We start from the raw sequence: 24812 nt of genomic DNA, 5'->3' as shown, positions 1-24812 counted from the left end.
ACAAAAACTTTTAAATAAAACTGGAGGATGTGTGTTCTATCTCTGGGACATTAATTCAATGTCAAACAAAGTTTATCTTCTTCCAGTAGCTTTGCATCATCTGGCAGTTAAGATATTGTCATATCTTGGTACACAATTTTGTAGTCTTAATTAATGAACAGATATAAGGATATGACCTAAAAAGTCTCAGGTCTGGAATTCTAATGGGAGTTTTATTTGAAATTTCAATCTTTGGACCGATATCACAGTTTATATTGTTAAACATGATTATTCATATTTTAAGTCTTTCATGTAGGATTTCACTTATACAAACAGCGTTCACAATATACTGTATATTTGAATCCTGTGAAATTCCCAATGCTTATGATAATAAATGCATCCATATCTTAAAGTAAGTGTAAAACAATAATAAATATGTGATAAAAATGTGTTATTAACCACACAGCCAAATTTGAATGATCAAAAAAACTCAGCAAGTGTATAAAATTATGTTTCAAAATCATGAAAAATAAGCTGTATTATTTGCTCTGAAACACTGGGGTGTGTCCGCTGAAGGCACTGAAACCTGCAACCCTGAGTGTCGCTGCTGGGCGACAGACTCTCATTCACACACACCTACTGAGCAGAAGAACGAGTCGCTCGCACACATCTCCCAGCTGGAGCTACGGTGGGGGGTGGGGGCATCATGAGTCGGTTCGCTAGTGGCTAGGCTATGCACTTTAGGCTTTATATAGAGTTAGGAGGGGTCATGCTAGGGGGCTCCAGTGCGTCATCGAGTCACCATTTCAGACTCGCCCAAAAATTCCTGAACACAAAAATGGTGAAAAACAGTTTAACGGTCTAACGCCACAATTCAGTACTACATTGTTCAGTCTTTTTTTTACATCTTTTCAGCAATTAATTCCTTCTTCTTCTACTTTCTCTTCTTTCTTTCTTTTCATATCTAGTAACAATGTAATGGTAATGTTCACATCGCCGGCGACAGGGCGCTATAATGCGACAGGCTGCAATGCATTTCAAACGGAGCTTGGCTTCATCAGGGGGCGGAGCGACGACCAGCAACGAGCTCAGTTTCACGGCGACAAGGAGAGTTGAGCAAGTTTCAACTTTATGCGAATGAGCGGCGCCGAGTGCCAGGCGATAGCCAATAGGAGGGAAGATACGCATTTAATGGTGCTGAGCCTTGGTAAATGGATGCCCGAAACACTGCTAATGATGAGGCGATTTCTTTTAAAGAAAAAAGTCCCTTTAAATATAGATTATAAAATGAACACGTAATTTTATGTTTCTCCAACAAGGACAATTTTTTATTTTTAGGGACGAATGGCAAGATTATTTACATAATTTTTTCAAGAGGTCATTTATTTTGTCAAGTAAACAGCTCCACTATTTTAATCAGAAAAAGTACACACGGTACCATCTATCTATGTAATTATATTAAATATGGAAAGGGAGAGAGGTGGGAAATGTTTGTCACGCCCACAACAGCCAGTCGGTTTTGAGCTGACACGCCCACACATGATGGTGGGTTTTCCAGTCTAAACAAATGGCTCAAATTAACAGAAGTTAGTTATCAATATGACCATTAAACAAAAATCATAAACTGCATATGTTTACTCCTATTTAATTATTTGCAGCATAAAAAGGCCCTATCAATGAAGAAGAGAACAAAAAAAATGCTAAATCCATTCAAATTAAATCAAAGACATCTGAAATTGTGAAATAGCCATGCCTTTCCTTTTAAGTCCAAACCTTGGTGTTGAAAAAACTTAATACTTAATCTATTTCTAATGGGAGGTTTGATGTACATCAAATAGTAAAGCCTTAGCAGCTGTGCACGGTTGGTAACTACATTAAGAGAGGGAGGACAGTGTTTATAACATTTGCGTTTTCCTGCACCAACGGTGGAATTTTTCCAGTTAGCTTGGGACAATTCCTCCTGACAGAATGTGTACAGAGGAGGCACTGTCAGCCGTTTGCCAGGGATTTTCAGGATCTTTCTAGGGGCGTATGAGGACAGGGACGTAGCCGCACTCGAGCCTAAGACTTAATCTAATTGTGATATAAATAGATCTGTGCCTCATTTGGAGGTGAGAGAGGTAGCTGAAGGTCACACTGTGGAAGCCTGTTAATTTGGGCATTTGGGAAGTTAGATAACGGGCCTTAGACTCTGCAGACTCAAAATACCAAATTAGCAAAGAATTGCTCTCTTACGTCACATTTAGTGTACCGCACTGGGCTGTACCATGCTGTGTGTGTGGATATATGAGTGTGTGTGAGAGAGAGAAAAGAGAGGGAGAACAAGAGTGAGAGAAAGAAATAAAGAGAGAGAGTCATTTAGGCCAGATTAAGAGGTCGGAGGTTCCATGTGCCCCACTACACACACCCTTCCAAGGGTCTGACTGCACCGGGCTTGCCCAAATATGGTCAAAATTCATTACACACACACACACACACACACACACACACACACACACACACACACACACACACACACACACACACACACACACACACACACACACACACACACACACACACACACACACACACAGCCTGTTGACTCACTGTAAATGGAGAGAGAAGGTACAGAGAACTGAATACCTGCAAGGTAGGGACCTTTTCCAATAGGATGAATTAGGTTCACCTGGAGTTCTTCCCATTGTTTGGAAATGTTTTCGATCTCAATGATCTTGGGATTATAGCAACTGAAAAGTTCCATCCATCTTCTAACCTGCCTAATCCTAGTCCGGTTGGCAGTGGAAACAGGGCCAACAGAGCAGCCCAGACATCCCTTTCCCCAGCATTTTTAGCCTTTCCAAGGCATTCCCAGGCAGCCGAGAGATATCATTTCTCCAGCGTGTCCTTGGTCTGCCATGGACTCCCTTTCCAGTTGGACATGAACGGTACACCTCCAAAGGGAGGCGTCCAGGGGGCACCTTGAAAAAGTTTGACTTAATGCCAAGAATATGGACACAGCTCTTGCTTTGAGTGTATAAGGACCGAATGGCTCACAGTAGCGGCCCCAGCACCTCCCAAAGACAATCTTGGGGAATACAATCGTAAGCTTTCTCCAAATCCACAAAACACATGTAGACATGTTGGGCAAACTCCCATGCTACCTCGTTCATCTGCGACAGGGTAAAAAGCTTGTCTGCTGTTTGAAGGCCAGGACGAAAACCGCAATTGTTCCTCCTGAATCTGGCATTCAACAATCGGCCCGAGTCTCCTTTCCAGCACCTTGGCTTAGAATTTCCTTGGGAAGCTGAGTAATGGGATTCCCCGATAATTAGAACACACCCTCCAGTCCCCTTTTTTAGAAATAGGGACAACCACCCCGGTCTGCCAGTCCAAAGACAACGTTCCTAATGTCCATATGACATTGCAGAGTCGTTCCAACCAAGACACCCCCACAGCATCCAGGGCCTTCAGAATTTCTAGCGAGTCTCATCCACTCCTGGAGCCTTGCCAATGAAGAGCTTTCCGAGAACCTCAGTGACCTCTGCCAAGGAAATAGACTCTGAACCCCCAGACTCTTCTACCTCGCCTCTTCGGAGGGCATGTACATCGGGTTCAGGTGTTCCACAAAGTGTTCCTTCCACCTCTAAACGATATGCCCAGTCGAGGTTAGGGTTTCCCCAGCCTTGCTGAGAACAGCCAGGGTGATGTGCCTCTTTCCTCTTCCTGACTCGGCAAATGGTTTTCCATAACCTCTTTGAGGCCGCCCGAAAGTCCTTCTCCATAGTATCTACAAACTCCTCCCATACCCTGGATTTTACTTCTGCAACTGCTGTCGCTGCGGCCTTTTTTGCCTGACGATACCTCTCTGCAGAGTAAGGAGTCCCTCTAACCAATCAAGCCCAAAGGCCGCCTCCTTCTGTTTGACAGCCCACTCAACTGCTGGTGTCAACCAGTGATTTCTTGTGTTGCCACCATGAGAGTCACCGACCAGCTTTTGACGACAGCTCCTAACAGCTGTTTCAACGACAGAGGGTTGGAACAGGAGCCATTCTGACTTCATGTCCCCAACCTCCTCCCAAATATAGGAGAAGCTCTTCTGGAGGTGAAAGTTGAGGTAATTCCGGTTTTTCCACCAGTTGTTCCCAGCAAACCCTCACTACACATTTGGGCTTACCAGGTCTGTCTGGCAGCTTCCCTTCCATCTGACCCAACTCACCACCAGATGGTGATCAGTTGACAGCTCAGCTCCTCTCTTGTCCACAACATAAGGCTGCAAGTCTGTTAGGTGCATATACAGAAATAACAGTCAGAGTTTTCCTCTCTGCAACTCATAGTCATATCGAGGGGACCCACTCATCCACTGTCACAAACTACAATTGTGTGGCCGCCAGACGGGGACTTGTGAGTAAACCTGAAAAATCCCTGAAATGAACTGAAACGTTGTATGACTTAAAGTGCATGTTAGATAAGATGACACTTTATTAATCCCCGAGGGGGAAGATAGGATTCTATCAGTCCATGGAATCAGCGAGTAGCCCGAAGCGCACTTGTTAGTTGAAAAAGTGTACTGTTAAACTAAGCACATTCATGGTATTAAAGCAATCACAATTTGTGGGGAAAGGGGATTTAAAATAGATTTCATAGTTCAGCTTTCAAAATAATAGATTTTTTTCAATACTCTCCCACATTTTTTTCATAACAAGAGCACAGCTTAAGGGCCTTGTGGGAAGCGTGCCAAGTGAGATTTTGTTACAAAATGCACTTCCAAACAGTTGCTTTTGATGTATTAATACACATCCTCAAGTCACAGTTGCCGGTATGATCCAATGTCAATATGATTTGACTTATTTATACCTGCAGGTGAATTTGAGAATTAATTGCAATTTAGAATAAACAGCATATTACATCTTTCAATTGCATCTCTCACGAACGGTAATGGTTCTAATGTAGATTTGGGCTCAGATTATCCCTCAGAAATCCAACAGCATAAATAGGGAGAAATAAAGGGTGATGAAAAGAGAACAAAGAAAAAAAAAAGATAAACAGAAGAATGAGTGATTGAGACAGAAGGAAGCAAGGGAGTGAAAAACAGAAGGGGTGGGTGGAGGGAACGGCAGAACGAGAGTTGGGGGGGGGGGTCCAAAAATATAGTATTTCTCCTGTTGCCCAAATAAGTACCTATTAACGGCGGGCTCGTGCCCCTGCTACACCACTGATAAGGCAGGCGGGAGAAGGGAGCACATTTTTTCCAGCCGTGGAAATAGAACATGTCCATATAGAGAGAGGAGCTTGGGGAAAACACACAGTCGGACAGGGCCAGGGGTTACATGCTTCCCCGAGATCAGGGCTGCTTCGCCAGGGCCCCTGCCAACACACACACAGCCACCCAGGGGTCCGCTGCTGCACTGCGATGGTGATGAGACAATGCACACAACTGCGTCACAGGTAGAGAAAAGACAGCTTTTAAAAGACGGACTCAAGCCTTGAGGTTTTATTGTTGAGCTTTGCGCTGTTCGGCTTTAGTCTTTCTTAGCCTACAATTTTCTCAGCCCAAAAGTCCAAGCAAAAAAAATAGGATGAACAAGAGAGAGAGAGCGAGATAGAGGAAAACCTGTCTCAACAAACAAATACGCCACAGATGTTGGTCCTCTGACACCACTGGTCTCCATGGTAACTCTTGGGGCCAGTAAATAGCCTTGCACTTGCCTGGCTTCCACCGTGGCTCGCACACGCACGCACACGTGCGCGCACCCACAAACACACACACACACACACACACACACACAAAACACAAAACACATCACACACAGATGCAAGCATGCACGATAAACATAAACATTTGAGTCTCAGAAAGGGATCCCAGTGTGTATTTATAGGGGCGGTGGGACGCTTTTGCTCAGCCGGACCGCCATCCCCGCCCCCAGGCTTTTCCAGGGTACATCTAATCTAATCTAACTATAAAGGAAGGAATCTCTGTCTGTCTGTCTGTATGTCCTTTGATTATCATGTCCTTTGATTATCTCGACAACCATTCATCCAATTGACTTCACACTTGGTAGGTGAATTGCTGGGGGCCCAAGGGCGTGCAGTGTCGAATTTGGTGCAATTTGGACACGCCACAAGTGTCATATTAACAAACTTTCAATAAACAGCTAACAGCGAGCAAGCAGGGGCGTGGGCCTTCAGGGCTCTGTGACTGAGTCACAAAGAGTGTCTTTCCCCGGTGTATGACTTCAATGCCAATGGGCACACTACACGACTTTCAAAGTGGTCAGATCAGGAGTCCGTCGGATCTCCAAACTACATTTTGTCATGAAAACACATGCGAGAAATGACACCGGAAATGACACGATACAGGACAGGATTATTGGGCGGGACATGATTATTTATTTTCTATTTGTTTCTTGATCACTGTAAAAAAAAAACAACAAAAAAAACAACATAATTTAAATAAGGAATTTGCTCTGTACACTGCCGTCTCTGCGTCTCGCCTCGACTCCTCCCCTCCCTCTCACTCCATGTCTGCTCTAATTGGCTGTAGCTTGTTGCGTCACTCCAGAGTCTAGACCGACACGACCAGATATTAAACCTCCTTGATATCTTGCCCATGTCTGCAAGCTTATGATTTTTCTCTGATCTGGGTCTTTGCTCACCGATCTCCAAAAACCTGTCTGTGAGCGGTAAATCCGGCCAGAATCACGTATTCTGAATTCGGCATTACCGGCAGTTTCAACTTCCATTGTAGAAGAAAGGACTGAATCATTGACATTGACATTTGTGAAACTGTTCCATTAAAATGTCATAGAAAGTCTTACATTTTGAACGGGCGTGAGTGTCTTTCCTCGGTGTATGATTTTAACTGGCAGTTTCATCTTCCATTGTGGAACACAGGACAGACTCATTAACATTTTGTTAAACTGTGCCATTAAAATGTGAAAGAAATGGGCATGCACTAATAGAACATATATACTTTAAAGACGGACAATCTATTGACCTCATCAGCCACAGCCACACATTCACCAAATAGCACACAAACACAAACAAACATTTAAATTGCGGATCACCAGAGGATCTGGTAAACACACCGAGTGATCGGCAATCGCCAAACAACAGAAATGGTAAAATTACGCATGACAGCTCCCTGTGATGTAGGGCTGGGTGATATTGCATCAAATATCATGAATCTAAATCCAAAATCATCTATATCAATAATTTGGGTATGACTAATGGTGCTTCTATAAGATGTTTACAGTAAACACAACAAATAATCTCGGTAATGATTGATGTGATATACAGGTAGTTGATATTATGACCAACCAGGTAGAGGTGTTTATAAGAACAGTCTACAGAGCTCAGAAAGTTGCATTACTTTCCTGTAACGCAGCCTTAAAGACAACATTTAACTATATTACAATGTTACGAAATATAATCTGTCCTTTCAGACAAACTTAATATTTGTCGTCAATTATGTGACCATGCGCTGCTGCGTCACAGCCACGAAGCAGAAGCCCAGCCTTGCTGTCAGGAGAGAGGGACAGAGATGAAACCACTGCAGCTTTTTAAAGACTCTCCTCATTACCTAATCTCCTGCAGCTGCGTCCCCTTCCAGTTGCCAGTGCTGGCTCTCCCCACCTGCAGATGGCACCACCACTCCCGACTACCACATACTTCAAACCATGAAGCCACAACCACGGCTAATCAAACAGTTATGCTACCAAGACCCGGTTTGTCTCTCACTCACCATTCCCAATGCTCTCTCTGCCTCGCTCGCTCATGGTGTAACAAAGTGAAAACAATGTGCAGTTCTGGATCATTTCGTTAAGCTAACCAAGTGTGTGAGTGCACCTTTAAATATTAGCAGTGGGCTGAAGACAAAGCACTGTGCTGGTGAAGGTTGGCGTGTAGGTGAAGGCGGCGGTCTTACCAGGTGACAGACAGAGGGACGGAAAACCAAAGGGAAGGGAGACACTGAAGGACAGCACTGGACGAATCTACGGAGAGAGAGACAAAGCAAGAGAGGATAGAGAAGGAGATAAGAGGAGAGAGGGAGAAAGGAAGGATGAAAAAATTGTTAAAAGTGAGAGAGACAGAGAAGAGCATTAGTGAAAAATGAGACAATGGCGCGCACACACACACACTAGGGCTAGGACAAAATGTCGGTACTGGTATATCGATAAGACAAAATCTTACTAAATTAAATCCTTATTAACAATTAATCGATAGTCGATTAACTGTTAACATGCCTACACAGATTCATTGCAAAATTTATAGTGAAGTATAGTATAGTTTTTCTGCCGTTGCGATGCAGAGTTGCGGTGAAAAGACAGATACGTGCTGTGTTTTACTCTGAAGCACAATGACTGGTTTAAGGTACATCACGCTTTGCTGCTGCTACTTTACGACATGTCCTGAATAAGCTGTGGATACAGCCAATGTCGGCACTATGCATCTGCACGTCCGCCATATTGGAGCGGTCAAGATCCGCAAGCAAACAAATACAATGTGTATTGAGAGATGCAGACTGCTCTACAAAATCGACTGTCGCTTGCAGAGACAGAAACTCACACCCACTAGCATGTATACAAGCACTAAGGTGCAATGAAACACTGTAAAAAGCCCTCCACCTATCCGCCCTGTTAAATGCTCTTCCATGCTCCTCATTTTATTAGGCTGGACCCGAACATTAATCATATGTCAGCCGTCTACTACCTAAACTTTTAATGGGAAGCTGCAGCTCATACCAAAGGCTCCTGAGCTGGCAAATGAGACAAACGACACTACCGACACATCCAGCTCAGTCTACCTTAATACTCCAATGAGTGGGCATGGTGTAAGAAAGGAAGAAAGAAAGAAAGAAAGAAAGAAAGACAAGGTAATCCTCCCGGACAGGCAGTAAAAGGCATAAAATCGTGGATCCAAAAAGAATTGCTGTTGATTTCCTGTATGTCTCGACTGTCGGCCTCATCTAATCTCAGCTTTACCTCAGCCAGAAACTATGTACAAAGATTTTTTTTTTCCATACAGAAATTAGGAAATGAACCCACTGGGTTCATTCTGCTATAAATGTAATTATATATATATACATATATAGAGTGTAGTGGTCAACCAATTAATCAGTCGACCACTATTACTTTTGATATTTAATACGAATATCTTGAACTTGAACTTGAACTTGAATACCTGCAATATTTGTGCATTTTGAGATAATCGGCATCGGCCGATGCCTGCATTCACGAGAAGGATAAACAAAAAATGTCTGCATATAATACTCATTTTCCATACTATCGATATACTGGTACTAGCTGCGCTTCCTCGCTCTCTCTTTTCAGACAGCGAGTCACACACCGCTGCAGTGCCCACATAGCCCCGCCTCCTCTCACCCACTCACTGACTTCACTTTAATCATTCGCTCCGGATTGTTATGGTGTTAGCTCATTAAAAATGGCCAGCGCAGAGCCTCAGCGGCTGGTTTTGAAAGAAAACAGCAGGAGTGCTGTTTGGAAATACTTCGCATTTGAGACAAAACTAAAAGCTAACTCAGAATTGACGTGGACTTTTTTCTCCTCCAGACAGTGCTGCACCGTGTGTGTGTTTCGGTTTTCCTGTGTTTTTATTTTAGATAAATTTATTTTTGTGCGTTTCCTAACTTGTATGAAACAAAATTTTCAAAACATAACACAACAAAATTTTCTAAAACACAATACGGTTCTTTTTTGTATTGGTTCAATAAGGAGCAGAGTGCAGATCACGGAAGTCCGCAACCTCGATGTCCATTCACGCTTATTTATATATACTGTATACGCTTATAAAAAATATATATATATATATATATATATATATATATATATATATATGTATACACACACACACACATACACTACTCACAACAAGTTAAAGATATTCGGCTTTCGGGTGAAATTTCAGGATGAACCTAAAATGCACTATAACCTTTACAGGTGAACTTAATTTGACCTTCTCTAAACTTTTGAATGCACATGTCCAACTGTTCAATGTTTCAGTACTTTTTGCACAACTTGCTGTTCTCTAACAAGGAGCTGAACGGCAAAATTCACAGCAGGTGTTTGATCCATGAATCGACCAATACATTTCCTGGTTCAATTAGAATTAGTATTTAAACAGTCCTCTTCATCATGCTGTTCACATTTTGACATCGTGAGACCAAGATGACACCTAACAACTGATCAACAGTACCTCGCCATTGAGAGGCTTCAAACAGGATGTTCTCAGAGGGAAGTGGCCACTGAGCTTAGAGTGTCACAGAGTGTCATCAGCAGGTTGCAACAGAGATACAGAGACTGGAAGAGTCACAGAAAGGCATAGAAGTGGACGTCCTTTGGCCACATCCAACACTGATGACCGCTTCATTGTGAACAGTGCCCTGCGGAACCGGATAATGAATGCCACTCAACTCCAGGCACATTTAAGGGAGGTGAGAGGCATCCAAGTGTCACGTCAGACCATTCAAAACCGTTTACATCAGCGTGGTCTGCGTGCTAGACGACCTGCAAGGGTACCTGACCACACCACCAGGCACAGGCATCATCGTCTTGCACAGGCCAGGGAGTATTTAGGCTGGACGAGGGTTCAGTGGCCTCAGTGCTATTCTCTGATGAAAGTCGATTCACGTTGAACAGAAATGATGGCCGCCAACGATGTTGGAGACGTCAAGGAGAGCGCTATGCATCAGCCACTGTTGTCACCAGACGAGCCTTTGCTGGTGGTGGTGTTACAGTGTGGGCAGGTGTGTCTAGTCAATACAGAACTGCCCTACACTTTGTGTATGGTACAGTGACAAGCCCATACTACCTGAATAACATCATTAATCCAGTCATTGTGCCCCTGCATGAACAACACAGGCCTCATTTCATCTTCATGGACGACAATGCTCCAGCTCATGGAGGTGGCATCATTAGGAACGGCTGCTGGAGACTGGGGTACCTCAAATGGAGTTGCCTGCACTTTCTCCAGACCTGAATCCCATAGAAAACCTATGGGATCAGCTGAGTCGCCGTGTAGAGGCTCGTAACTCTGTACCCCAGAACCTCAATGACCTGAGGGCCGCCCTTCAAGAAGAGTGGGGGGCCATGCCTCAGCAGACAGTAAGTCGACTTGTGGACAGCATGAGACGTCGTTGTCAAGCTGTAATTGATGCTCAAGGGCTGGCTTTTGTTTCAATAAATTGTTTGAGATGAGAAAATCACCAATGCCCTACTTTCATGATATAATATCACTGTAGCGTGAACTGTTTACATTTTCCATAAGATTCACATGAAAGCCAAACATCCCTAACTTTTTGTGAGTAGTGTGTATATATATATATATATAATACATAAATAAATTTGCCACATAAAAATGGCACTATGGACTGCACATGCCTGCCTGTGTATCCACACTGTCCCGTGCAGCGTCACGTTTGCCCGTTGCTTTCCATTGCTATGGGACTTCATTTAGTAAAAACTGGATTTGTGTTATTCTGTAAATACTTTACTTGTAAATAATAAATCCTTCACTTCTGCAACAGGGAGATTCTTTCCCGACCAGACCTCATTCATACGTTTTTTGCCCAAAGTGTAGTGTTTCACCTGTAGACATTTATTCAGTTTACAAATTTTTTATTTAAAATAAGTGCATGCGGAGACAATGCAGACAATAACATTAGTGTTAAATAAATTTTATTTTAAGTTCAGCAATTTTGTGTCTCATTTGTTATTATTAAATTACTCTATTTTATCAGATGCAAGAAAAAAAAGAAAAAAAAAAAAGGAAGAATGAAACAACATATCATGAACATGATATCGGCATTATATATCGGCCAGCCAACTCTCTAAATATCCGCATCTGCCATTGAAAACCCATATCAGTCGACCACTATACTGTTAGTGTGTGTGTGTGTGTGTGTGTTAGTGTGTGTGTGTGTGTGTGTGTGTATCTGAATATCAATAAAGGAATTCAAAATATACGATATACTACAATACAGTATATATATATAATATTGGTTTCCAATTCTGTGTCCCAGTATCCGTCAACCTTTAACCTTTTTTATGCTTTAATTTTCGATCACTGGGAGTCAACCCGAGGGATTGGCCATTTGTCGTTTAAATTGATCCAGTATTGAGAGAATAGCTTCGGCCGGCAAAGGCAATCATTTGGGTTGACTCCCAATAATGGAAAAATAGGCCTTATGTAAAAAAAAAAAAAAAAAAAAAAAAGGTTTTTCATTCAATAGAACTGGTTACCTACTGCAGTAAATCAGAATAATGAATGAGGTAAAAGGATACTACATGTGAACATTATTATATATTAATTATGTCACAAAAAAACAAAAACAAACAATTGTTCTAAGTGGAGGTTACCTGAAACCCTTTCCTTCTATGATAAAACCACAACTTGTCAAAAGGGACCGAATTTGTAATTTCTTTTCACGATCGAAATAGACGGAGAACAGTGGGTATTCATGTACGAATGCTGGCTTAAGCTCAGCTCACAATGGCTCTCAGCTGCTTGCCCTGCATTATTAATATAAATGTCCAACTCTATTCCCTGCAGCTTAAACAAAAGGGAGCGGGTGCTGCTTACAGCTTTATTAGCTTTGGCCTTATGTTAAGCCATTCTGTGATGCATTATTCACATGCTGTATACAAGTCGGTTTGGACTGGGTGCTCAAGGCCATTTTTCATAGAGAAAAATATTACTTTGCATATAGTAAGAAATTGATCTTGACAAACAGGAACCGCTTTTGCGAAATTAGTGACCTGCTTATTTCTAAGGACAGGTAAATGTGATAAATTAAATGCAATGCACACACTACATTCTTGACTCTTGTAACTCCAGTCATCTGCCTTCTCTTTACCTCTCCTCCCTAGCTCTCATGTTCTGCCTCTCCTCTCCATCCCCCCTTCTGCCCTGTTCTCCTTTGATCTACTCCACGTCAATAGGCCTCTCCCACAGGGGGAGCTCCACACCAAACCGCCGTTCCACATGTCAAGTGGCCTCGACGGCCAACAAGCTATATTCACAAGCCTCTTCAGCCCAGAGAGAGGATTAGAGCCTTCTGCAGAAAAGGGTTTCCATCCATGTCGTATATAGGCCCATATTTATGTTGGGTTGAAGGTTTTGTTGGGAACATGGCACTAGGCCATGCCAGAGAAGGACAAGAAAGGGAGAGAGAAAGGACAAGAGACAAGGAGATTGAGAGAGGGATGAAAAAAGGATATGACAGAAAACCTGGTTGCTGTTGTTAAAACCTTGTAACGAGAAGACAATGCCACCCTTGAAAACCAGTGGTATAACTGAACAATAATATCATTAAACTGTTGCCAAGGAGCCAGAGAGAAGATGATTAACAAGAAGGAGATTAATATTACTGACGACACACTTGATAAATACAACCATTAACCAACAGATAAGTTATATTTAGACAGAGCTATTACTGGCAACATCCAGTGGTGCTGTAATAATTCCCTTGATTAAGGCAACAGGTAAGAGCCTGGTAATCCCACCGCTGCCCACCTGCCGACAGATTTAAATGGCTTGCACACAGTGGCAGCTCCGGCATCATGCCAATGACAGCACCACAGGGGAAACACACAGGGGGGCTGATTATAAGGACACTGCCACGCACGCACGCACGCACGCACGCACGCACGCACGCACACACACACTGTACGGCAAAGGGTGATATATAATCATCTAACAGGAAAATGGTATTACTCATACTACCAAGAATGTCTACATCTGAAATAACAATGAAAAAAAAACACACATACAAAGCACAATCTGCAAATACAAAATATATATTGAAATAACTTAAATCAGGCCTGTTCATAATAACACAACACAAATGGGGGAAGAGGGTATTATTGTTGACAAGTTAATCAAATGCACCATAGGTGAGCTCATTATTCCTAGAGCCAACCAGTGCCTGGTTGAGCCGCTGAAAAGTGAACTTAAATATGTCCATATCAAACAAAGCACCACAGATCGTAGCTTAAAGTTATCTGAATGCAGCCTAGACACAGCGCCTGCCACTAGGTTGAGAGATTTAAGTTTTGGGGTGTCCTGACATCACCTTTTCAAGACTCCCGAAACTCTTCGCAAAATGTCACAATTGCTAAATGTGCTGGTCTATGTGAAAAGTTGTGAGACTGACTGAAACCTTGAAGCACCCACAGCCAGTCCTACTTCGGGTCTAGTTCTTATTTATAACTACACTTCTCTGAGAGACACTCTATGGTGACACTACACACAGATTCTCTGGTTGGAGGAATGTCCTGAGAAAAACATCTCCCCCTTGTCGCCAGCTGAATCCCACAGGGCAGCAGGGGTTCTGAGAAGGTTGCAAATGAGGTCACCATATTGAAAAGTGCTCATCAAAATATCAGCCTCTGGCTTTGGAATCCAACAGATGCGTGGTGGTACATTAATGGGTAGTTCACACGCAGAGCCCCAAGACACTTGGAAAATGAAAGCTGCGCTGCTTGCATTTCCTGGCCTTGGGAGGTTCGTGTTATAGTCACGCCTGGCCTCACCAACCGAAACCAACCAGAATTTCACACAGCTAGATTGCATTCAGTAAAATAATGAATTACCATTGTGATATGTACCACAAATAACCACAGATAGAAAACTATTCAATACCAAATTGATGGTTTGTAAAATGCCATGGTTTCAATTCCAATTGAAATGTTATTCTATTTCTAATCTACTGCTCAAAGATACCAGACAGAAAACAAGATGGACAAGATCAAACATGGATTGAAGATGGATTAGCACGGACTGGTATTATGTCATTTTGATTAGCTTGCTTTGTTTTATGCCAGCTGGGCCAAGAGAACCAACACAAAAGGTAAGGAAACGGATGTTGTGAGGTAGTAACACCAATTGGGTGCTCCTGGTCTATGTCTGAGGTGCTTTTGTGGTCTCCGAACTTGTGTACATCAAGACCAGATCCCTCTCGCTTTCCAATGCACCTGCATCATGTGCTTATATTAAAAAAAATGTATCTGCATGTCAATCCAACCTCATGTTTGTTTATAGACGGTAAACGTACTCAGCCAGTTTTTGGTCGGGGACACTGGCATGGGGACGAAAAATAACAATTCAGGACTTTTTCAAGGCCCTATAATTGGAACACTTTAAATCCTTTAATGAGTACCAATTGGAGGGCAAGACTGGTGCGAGCAGCAGCAGTAATCACTATCAGACCAGGACAAGCAAGTTTGTTTTCATTCCTGTTTCAGATAAAAAGCTGTTAAAACTCTTTCGCGCTGGAAAACATGTTAATTTCTTCTTCTTTTAACATTTTTTTCTGGTGTTTGTCTTTTAAATAACTCTCTTAATGTGGAAGGCTGTACACGAGTTGGAGATGTGAGTTTTAATTCTAATGACAAAGAGCCTGAGCCTCAGTGTTTTCCACTTCCATAGACGTATAAGTTATGAGCAAGCATGAAACAAGAGTATAAGACCCAATTATATGAATATAACTCATTTTGCCTTGCATTTGGATTGCTTTTACATACCATTACAACACTGGAAAAGCACAAAACAAAAAGCAATAAAATAGGCCTCGTCCTTTTAAAACAACCACACTGATGAGTGGCCGGCAAAGTCCATTATTAGACTAAGTGGAGCTAATGGGCTTTTCCCCCCACACACAATCCAATGATGGTGAAGTAGAAAGACATTTTTTGATGCCAAACATTATTTTTTCTCACTCACCGCCATCAGCTACAGCGTAGCTTCCACAGCATCTGGACATTCTATTCTATCCCAGGAAAAGCCCCATGCACAGCACTAGGAATGTTTTTGCAATGCTTAACAAACAATATAATAAATAACTCACAGGAATGTTTTGCAGACCATCTGTGGTGGCCTGTGGGATACAGGTGTGTCTCACGCCGAATAGACTGGCAGAAATAGAGTCGAGGATTGCAAACCACATGCTTTTAAGCTGCCTTCACAGGGAAACGTGGGTCAAATGGAACCGGGAGATAAAGCAAAGGCGAGAGAGGCAGTAAATGAAAGAAAGACCGAAGGGGAAAAAGCCATAGACAGAGAGACACGCACAGCATAACATTTGAGATCGACTTTCGCTTTTGAATTCGGTGCCGTTCTCAGCGGTGCTGTCAGAAGCCGGCTCCCCAAGGAGGGTGAGATAACAGAGATCGAGAGAGAGGGAGAGGGGGAGGGGATTAAAGGAGACAGAAAAGGTGAGAACAAGAGTTTTTTCTCCTTTGTGAGTCAGAAATAAAAGCGGGAGAACACATTTCCCCACAATTGGAAACTGACGTCTGATTGGCACTAACAGAGAAAAGGGGCGTGTGGGCAGAGAACCTTTGACAGGAACCGGGTAAGCTGGGTCATTAGTAAATCAGGATAAAAGGGCTGCACAGGGCCCGAGTCACTGGGACCGTCTCCCCAACAGATTAGCTCAAAGGTTTCACCTGAGCTAATACTGACAAGCTAATAGCAGATTACCAAGTGCAAGGCACAGATGTAAAAGTCCTTAATTTCCATAGGCTTGCGGTTGAAGCAGAATTGTTTAGGGAAAACTCACGCTCTCTTCAGTTGTCCTGAGGCACAAAAAATAACACAAAATTCTTGAGGCATATTCAGGTAGAGCAGTCACCATCATGTAATCTTAGTTGATTGTCTGTTTTTGTTCATTTTATGTCGCTATCATCCAAAAATTTGTAATAAATCATGTCCGCTTATTGCAGTAAAGCTATGTTTTGGTATTGAAGATTTTTGCCCAACAATATTTTGAGCGCCCTCTCAAAGATCAATTGCTACTTTCAAAGGACTATCAAAACAATTGGATGAAGCCCTGAGGGAATGATGTAGCTGAGGGGGGCATTGTGAAATACTGGATTAATTGGGTGGGGGCGACTAAAAAAACAACAAAAACAAAACAAAAAAAAGGCTCTCAGAGCATGGGGGTCTCCCCGTTACCCTCCGGGGTGCCGGACAATTTCCCTCATGGTATGCTCTGATCGTGCAGGGGAGCCCCCTTTATTTGGTTTGTGCAGTTACCACAAAGTCTCTAAAGATGCTAATATTTTCCACTCTAACTGCGTGTGGCTATTAGCGCCAGTGTTTGTGAATCTGACTTTTTTTGCAATGAGGCTCATTTACATAGAAAAGGGCCAATTTTACAGCAAATGTATGCACAATACCCAAAGGAAATAGGTACAAATAACAGCGGCGCACTGGGACACTATTTGCGTTGCAGCGCAGTTGCGGGTGCTTTGTAAAACACTGTAGGATTTTTTTTCTGGGTTTTTTTTGCGCGGGTTTAGCTGCCGCAAAAGCCGCAAATTCCCTTCCTGAATCCAACCCTCAGTGTCACCTTGTGTGATAGAACTGGAGAGTCGGTCTTAATTACCTGCACCAAAACTGTCACGCACATCCAAATAACCATCAATCACTCAATTCATTTTGCATAAATTGAAAAAGCCTGAATAGTTCATGAATAGAACCGCCACAACGTCCGCATGATGCTACAACAGCTGTCAGTAACATTCTTGAATAAGATAGTTCATACTGTAAATTATGTTTAACAGGGTGGCACGTCCCTAACAATTCCACTTTTCTACCACTTGGTTCTCTGCATACACATGGTCAGCTGTGTGCATGGATTTACCATTTGGAACTGCTAGAGAGTTAAAAGAACCTCTGTAAGCTATTGACAAAGTAGGCTTCAGACACCAGACGTAAAAGTGCATCAGGACAAATCCATGACACCGTTTCTCCTCAGATTCTTCGTCAAATTAATGCTAAGTCCAACTTCTTCTGGAACTTTCCAGGAGTAACTAGTGTGCTAGTAATGCAAGGCAAACAAACTATTTGTTCATAGTGAACAATTTGTGAGTCACGCTTGCTCCTCAAGCACCGCGGTGTGTCCAACAAGCTCAGCGAGTGGGTCCAAGGGCAAGTGAGTGGATCTTCTTTTCCCAAACAGAAAATAATTACTGAGGATTCAATTCATGTGAAAAAGGGAGGCATCAATTCATATTCAATGTGACTGATTTCCACTTTGCATTGCGCCAAAATGAATAATCTAATGTTATTCTTAATTAATTCCTCTGAGAATTATCCTGACTCTCGCTATACTGTACCAACTAAATAAAACAAACAAAGAGTCAGAAAATGTAATGAATCTTTTTACCGAGTCACTCGTAACGAGCCAAATCTCCATTAAGAGACACATTTTTCATCCGCCTGATAAAGGAAATATTGACTGGTAATTGATAATTGATTGGGGATGGTATCATGACAAGCAGCCATTGCTTAGAAAATTGGTATGTGGGTGAATGTTGTGTGTGTGAAAGAGATTTCACATGCACAACATTCCAGAATGTAATGACTACATTTCATCCTGTATTCACTTTGTGCGCACAGACAGCCCTGTCATTGTGTAGATGTAAAGGTGAACTTGATTGCACAATGCCAGTTTTACGGCTGGGTATTGGTACTCAATACCTTTAAGATATCCACTGAAATAACCCAACACCAAGTAGTATCGAAAGTTCTCCACTCAAATGATACCTGCATTCAATCCTTTTTGTACCCAGATCAAGAGAAAAAAAAAAAAAGACTATTTGGATGGTTTTGCTTGCCACCAAACACTGCAAGCGTTCTTAGCACACTAGCAGAGCAGCAGCTACAACGGTCTGTTAAAGGACAGTTTTACAAGTTTTCAAGTCTGTCTTAGAACAACAGTCAGTGAAAGAGGTTTACATCGCTGTAATCATTCCTCCGATACTGGTTCTGTACTGGTTCGCCTCCTGTAAATTACACTGCCCAAATACTTCATTGTACAGTTTTTTACAGTTATAATAAATATTTCAATGATTTGAACATTTTCAAAATGGATTTGTGTAAAAATAATTTGGATGCGGTGCAGTGGTGGCATTTTACACAACTGAATGCTTCCATTCAAATGATGGGTATGTTTTTTTTATTGGTATTGGTATCACTTTAAGGGTACTGGTTTTGGTATGTGCATATATATTCTACTCTACTTCATAAATCCGTATTTAGCAGAAAACCCCCCCCAAAAAAAACCCGCTCAACTTGGGCACTTGAAACATTTGTCAAAATAAGATGAACAACGCTCGCCTTTTCATGTGCTTTGATTATGACACTTTTCTAAACTTTACTTTACTGCCACACTTTGTTATGATAGCCATCTAATGGATTTATGTGTTCAGTCCCAAGGTTTGTTTAAATGACGAGGGTGAAGTGGCTGGTGAAAAATGTCCATGAGACCCGGACAAATATCTGGCAGCGGCTGAAGGCCTGATGCGAGGGAGCCTTTTTTTCCTCCTGCTCTGGCGTGTTTATTCTCAAGCCTTAGAATTTGTTTGTTTCCCTGAGCCCTTAGCGCAGGGGGAATACTTCCTTTCAGTGAATTGTAAACCTCAGAGAAAAGCCCCGACAATGAGATAGCACGGTTAAAATCCACTTTATCTTGTAATACAGAAAACAAATAACGCCCTCGAAGCACACATCTACGTTAAATATTTTTCCCTCCTGTTACATTACTGGATATACAACGGAGGCGGCTTCTAGAGTTGACAAATATTCCCTAGATTATGCAATAAACTACCTAATATAATACACTATACAATACGCAAAACAGCAGCCTGCACGTTACCAACCAAGTTTGTGGAGCATGATAAGCGATCGCCTCAGCTGCTGAATGTTATAAAAATTGCTTTAACTATCTACAGTAGTGCGCTGATTAAAGATGCTATTCTGTCACACCCTCTCTTCCTCATTCCTTCACATTTTCCTCCTTCTCTCTCCTCCTCGACAGACACAGAGGTGCTGTGGAAAGAGGAAGAGGCTGCATTCCTCCTGTTTATCTAGTCATCTGATCTGGCTGGCGAGTCATGTGTTGGGGCCGCGTTGGAGCTGAGCAGCGTGCTTAAGGCAAACCCTCCCGATCCTCCTCGGCCCTGCTGCGGCGTTTTAACCCCTCTCTCTGTCTGATTCAACGCTGCTCTGTCCGTCCATTAAGAGACCTGGGGTTTGTAAAGCGTTTGGACGCAGAATGACTCGCTCTCCAATTCAGCCTCTGCTGTACCAGGAAACTTTTATTAGTGTAGCACTGCAGTAGGGATAGGCAATATTGGCAAAATGAAATATCATAATATGTTTTGAGGAATACCTCAATATCGATAATGTGCCGCTATTTTGGGAATGACTATCGGTGCTTTCATGAGATGTTACACAATAAATATTTGCGATACAATCATTAGCAATGTGGATACAGAGTCAATGATTAGAACAGCTAGAAGAACTGTCTATGAATTTCAAAAAAATGCATTACTTTGCTGTAATGCAGACTTGAAGACAACCTTCAACCATAACTTGACACAAACCATAGCCTGACCCAAACGGTTGCTCAGTTGCCCAGCGGGATTTGAGCCATGGGTTAACCATCTCATGCAGTCTTCCCCCATTGTCAACCACTTTCATATGTAAAAAAATAAATTAAAATAAAGTGTGGTATACCTCCATATGTTTAGAAACTTCTGCCAGTGAAACTGAGGTGAGGCACATCGATTTACTCCATCAAGAATGGTGAAACAACTGAGCATATTGCAATATTGAAAGTTAGGCAATAGTTGTCTCTGTCTTGGCAACCAACAGTTAATGCAAGGTTGCCAACTCGGCAAACACTTCTTCAAGTAAATGTTTTACAATAATGAAAATCCACGACAATATCTAGTCACATATCACAATATCAATATTATATGATAAATAGCCAGCCCTATCCTAGGCCACTGCCTTGGTCTGCTTATTGCAAACTTAGAATTTCCCTTTAGCTGCTACTATTGTTTGTGTTTTGATTAGGGCTGAACAATTTGGGAAAATAATTAAATTGAGATTTTTTTTGACCAATATTGCAAATGCGTTTTTATGCAAAGTTCTTTATCTTCTGTATTATTCGCTTAACACAAGCAATAAATTGTTCTATAATATGACCAACACAAAATTGGATATAGTCAACATATAAACTGCTCTTTCCTGTAGCCCAGGCACATGTGCTATGACGAAATGAGATGAATTGACGCATTCATTGATATGAATAACATCTTAATATAACTATTGAATTCTAAAAAAATAAAACCTTCCATCACAGTAGACCTTTGACTCATTGATTTAACTTCAAGCCTTGTAATTGTTTGAATCTGAGAATGAACATTCAAAAAAATGTACAGCGTTTCAGCAGAAAGTTATTTTTTATAAAAAAGTTGAGCACATCCATCAAAATACACAGAACGCCCCTCCATGCTCCTTAAATTAAAAAGAGGGAAAAAATACAAACAGACGCGCTGTTCTGGAAAAGTCTCCGTCTAGACTCCACAGGTGTTTTGGGCTCTGCCAGCAGCACATGCCCGCACAGCGCACTGCGCACTGGTCCGAGGCGGAGCACCGGGTCTCATCAGAGGAAAGCGCGGAGGTTCAGTTAAAACAATCACCATCGGCGAGGGGGGTAAGAAAGAGTGTCGCAGAGAAAATGTCCCCATTATGCACGGTTTCGTACTATACCGTTCCATAAGGAAACGTAAAATAAAAACACATTGTTTTTGCGCGCCGATTGCAGGCACCCCATTGCTACCATGTGCATCTTCGGTACCGTCGGAGAGGAACACAGGGTGCGCCCCGATCGCTGCCTCTCCGCACACACCCCCCTCGGGATGCTGCACTAAGTGGCCACCTATCTGGCCATAAGGAAGAGCCGGTCCGGTTAGATCAAGATTCAAGACTCAAGAGGTTTATTCGTCACATACATATACATACTTTCATACATACATCTAGTGAAATGTAATGCAACGCACCCGGTGATAACACACAATGTGTCCTAGGAAAAATTTCTTTATAATAGACCAACTAACTGACTCCTAAAACATAATACAGTAAGTCAAAGTACAAATACAATAAAATAAAATGAGATAAAATGTAATAAATAGAGGGAATATGCTTATGTATATGGAATAGGCAATTTTGTATATACAGATATGTGCATTAAAGTGGCATGTGAATAAAGTGAGGTAGTGCTTGGCTTAATACAGCACAGTATACAACAGTACGGAGCAGCAATACGGCATCACGAACAACCCTGAACAGTGACACAGTATGCGGTACAGAATGCTACATATAGTACAGTAGGTAGTGGAGCCTCTGTGTGTGGCTCAGTGAGGACCCCTGGTGAGGTCAGCATTGACAGTTCTAATGGCTTGCGGGAAAAAACTCGCCTGACCACAGCAGCCGGAACAGTCCGTTGTTGGGGTGATGAGGATCCTTCATGATCCTGCGGGCTCTGCTACTACACCTCCTGGTGTATAAGTCCTGAAGGGAGGGGAGGGTATTTCAAGTGGTACGTTCAGCTGAACGCACCACCCTCTGCAGGGCCCACCTGTCCTGAGCAGTACAGCTCCCAAACCAGGCAGTGATGTTGCCTGTCAAGATGCTCTCCACTGCTCCAGAGTAGAAGGACTTGAGGATCCTCACCGAGACACGGAATTTCCTCAGCTGCCTGAGGTGGTAAAGACGCTGCCTCGCCTTTCTCACCAGAGTGTGTGTTTGTAAAGTCCATGTTAAATCCTCTGTGATGTGGACTCCCAGGTATTTGAAGCTGCTCACCCTGTCAACAGAAATCCCATTAATCACCAAGGGCACGTGCGTCCTCGATTGTGATCCTCGCCTAAAGTCCACAATCAGCTCCTTAGTTTTGCTGACGTTCAGGTGGAGGCTGTTGTCCTGGCACCAGAGTGACAGGTCAGCCACCTCCTCGCGGTAGGCCTTCTCATCGCAGTCAGTGATCAGGCCCACGACAACGGTGTCGTCAGCAAACTTGATGATGCTGTTGGAGCTGGACCTGGCCACACAGTCATGTGTTTACAGGGAGTACAGTAGGGGGCTGAGGACGCAGCCCTGGGGGGATACTGTATTCAGGGTGAGGACGCTTGACATGTGCTTCCCCACCCTGACCACCTGGGGGCGGGCTGTGAGGAAGTCCTGGATCCAGGCACACAGCAGAGCATTCAGTCCAAGCTCCTCCAGCAAGACAGCCAGTCTGGTGGGGACTATGGTGTTGAAAGCTGAACTGTAATCGATGAACAGCATTCTCACATAGGCCTCCTTCCGGCCATCCAGATGCGTGAGCGTGGTGTGCAGTACCTGGGAGACCGCGTCATCCCTGGATCTGTTCTGCCAGTACGCGAACTGCAATGGGTCCAAGGTGCGGGGGAGGGAGGCACAGATATAATCCTTAATCAACCTCTCGAAACACTTCATGACCACCGAGGTGGGGGCCACCAGACGGTAGTCATTCAGGAAGGCAGGAGAGGCGATCTTTGGGACAGGAACGACGGTGGACCTCTTGAAGCAGGACGGGACCACTGATTCAGCCAGGGAGATGTTGAATATTGTAGTGAACACTGGAGCTAGCTGGTTAGTACAGGTCTTCAGTACCCGAAGCTTTCCTGGTGTTCACCCGCATCAGAGCCCTCCTGACCTCGTGCAAGGACACTGAGAGTGCGACCTCATCCCCAGCAGTGTAACTCCAATTAGCCGGCGAGCTAGCGGTGTTGTTGCCAGACTCGAACCGCACATAAAAGGAGTTCAGTTAGTTGGCTAGGGAGGCGTCCACACTCATGGCTGGGGAGGGGCTGCTCTTATAGTTTGTTATCGTCCGCAGCCCCTCCCACAAGCGTCTTGTGTCCCCCCGCTCCGTCCGTAGCTCCACAGTCTCTCTGTACGCCCGTTTAGCGTCCCTCACCACCCTCCGCAGATTGTACGATGCCGCTTTGTAATTGTCCATATTTCCGGATACAAGACCGTCTTTGTAAGCGGCCGTGCGAGCATTCAGAGCGCAGCGGATGGATTTATCAACCCATGGTTTCTGGTTTGGAAATATCCGAACTTTCACCGTGGGAATGATATTATCTGCTAGCGTAGTCACAAAACTCACTGCCACCTCCGTAAACTCGCTGACGTCACTTGAACTTGATTGGAACATGTTCCAGTCGACGTGAGTCAGAGCGTCCTGAAGCGCAGCCTCCGATTGGTCCGTCCACCGCTTCCCTTCCCTCGTCACCACCAGTTCTCGCGCGATCAGAGGCCTGTAAACGGGAACCAGCGAGATCGTGGCGCTGTCAGATTTCCCGAAAGCAGGGAGCGAGACGGTCTTGTATCCGTTCTTGTAAGGTGTGTAACAATGGTCTAAAGTTCTATCTCCCCTGGTGGCACATGTGATGTGTTGGTGGAAATTAGGCAGGACTTTTTTAAGGTTGGCCCTGTTAAAGTCCCCAGTCACCACCACAGCCGCGTCGGGATGTTTGTTTTGAAATCCGCACAACACATCATACAGGAGCGACAGAGCTGCGTCGTTGGCTGCTGTGCGCTTGTGGTGGGATATAAACGGCTGTGATGATCACCATGCTAAATTCCCGGGGGACATAAAATGGACGGCATAGGATGGTCAGCTGTTCAAGGTTCGGCGAGCAGGAGTGGGAGAGAAACTTGGTGTTGTTGGGGTTACACCAGCGGTTGTTTACCATTAGGCAGACGCCTCCACCTTTGGATTTCCCCGACTCCCAAGTTCTGTCGCCGCGGAACACGGAGAAGGACTCGGCTGGACGTATGGCTTCATCCGGCACCAGTGGGTTCAACCATGTTTCCGTCAGACAGAGGACACAACAGTTCCTCGTGTCTCGTTGGAATTTAATCCTCACTCGAAGTTCATCCATCTTGTTCTCCAGGGACTGGACGTTGGCAAGAAGGATGCTTGGCAGAGGTGGACGGTAAGGTTGCGT

General features: G+C 43.4%; 1 protein-coding gene across 1 annotated transcript in view; it reads right to left on the bottom strand.

The window, feature by feature from the left end:
- plcb4b (phospholipase C, beta 4b) overlaps positions 1 to 24812 on the bottom strand; it is a 120600-nt gene that overhangs the window by 82982 nt on the left and 12806 nt on the right. The window contains exon 3 of the mRNA XM_080018989.1: positions 7886 to 7952. The gene's annotated coding sequence lies outside the window, so the exon portion shown is untranslated. The remainder of the gene's footprint in view (positions 1 to 7885; positions 7953 to 24812) is intronic.

This window comes from Zeus faber, assembly GCF_960531495.2.
Source record: "Zeus faber genome assembly, chromosome: 2".
Taxonomy (NCBI): Eukaryota; Metazoa; Chordata; class Actinopteri; order Zeiformes; family Zeidae; genus Zeus; species Zeus faber.
Note: the sequence above shows the minus strand (reverse complement) of the source record. Positions and strands in the feature narration are given on the sequence as shown.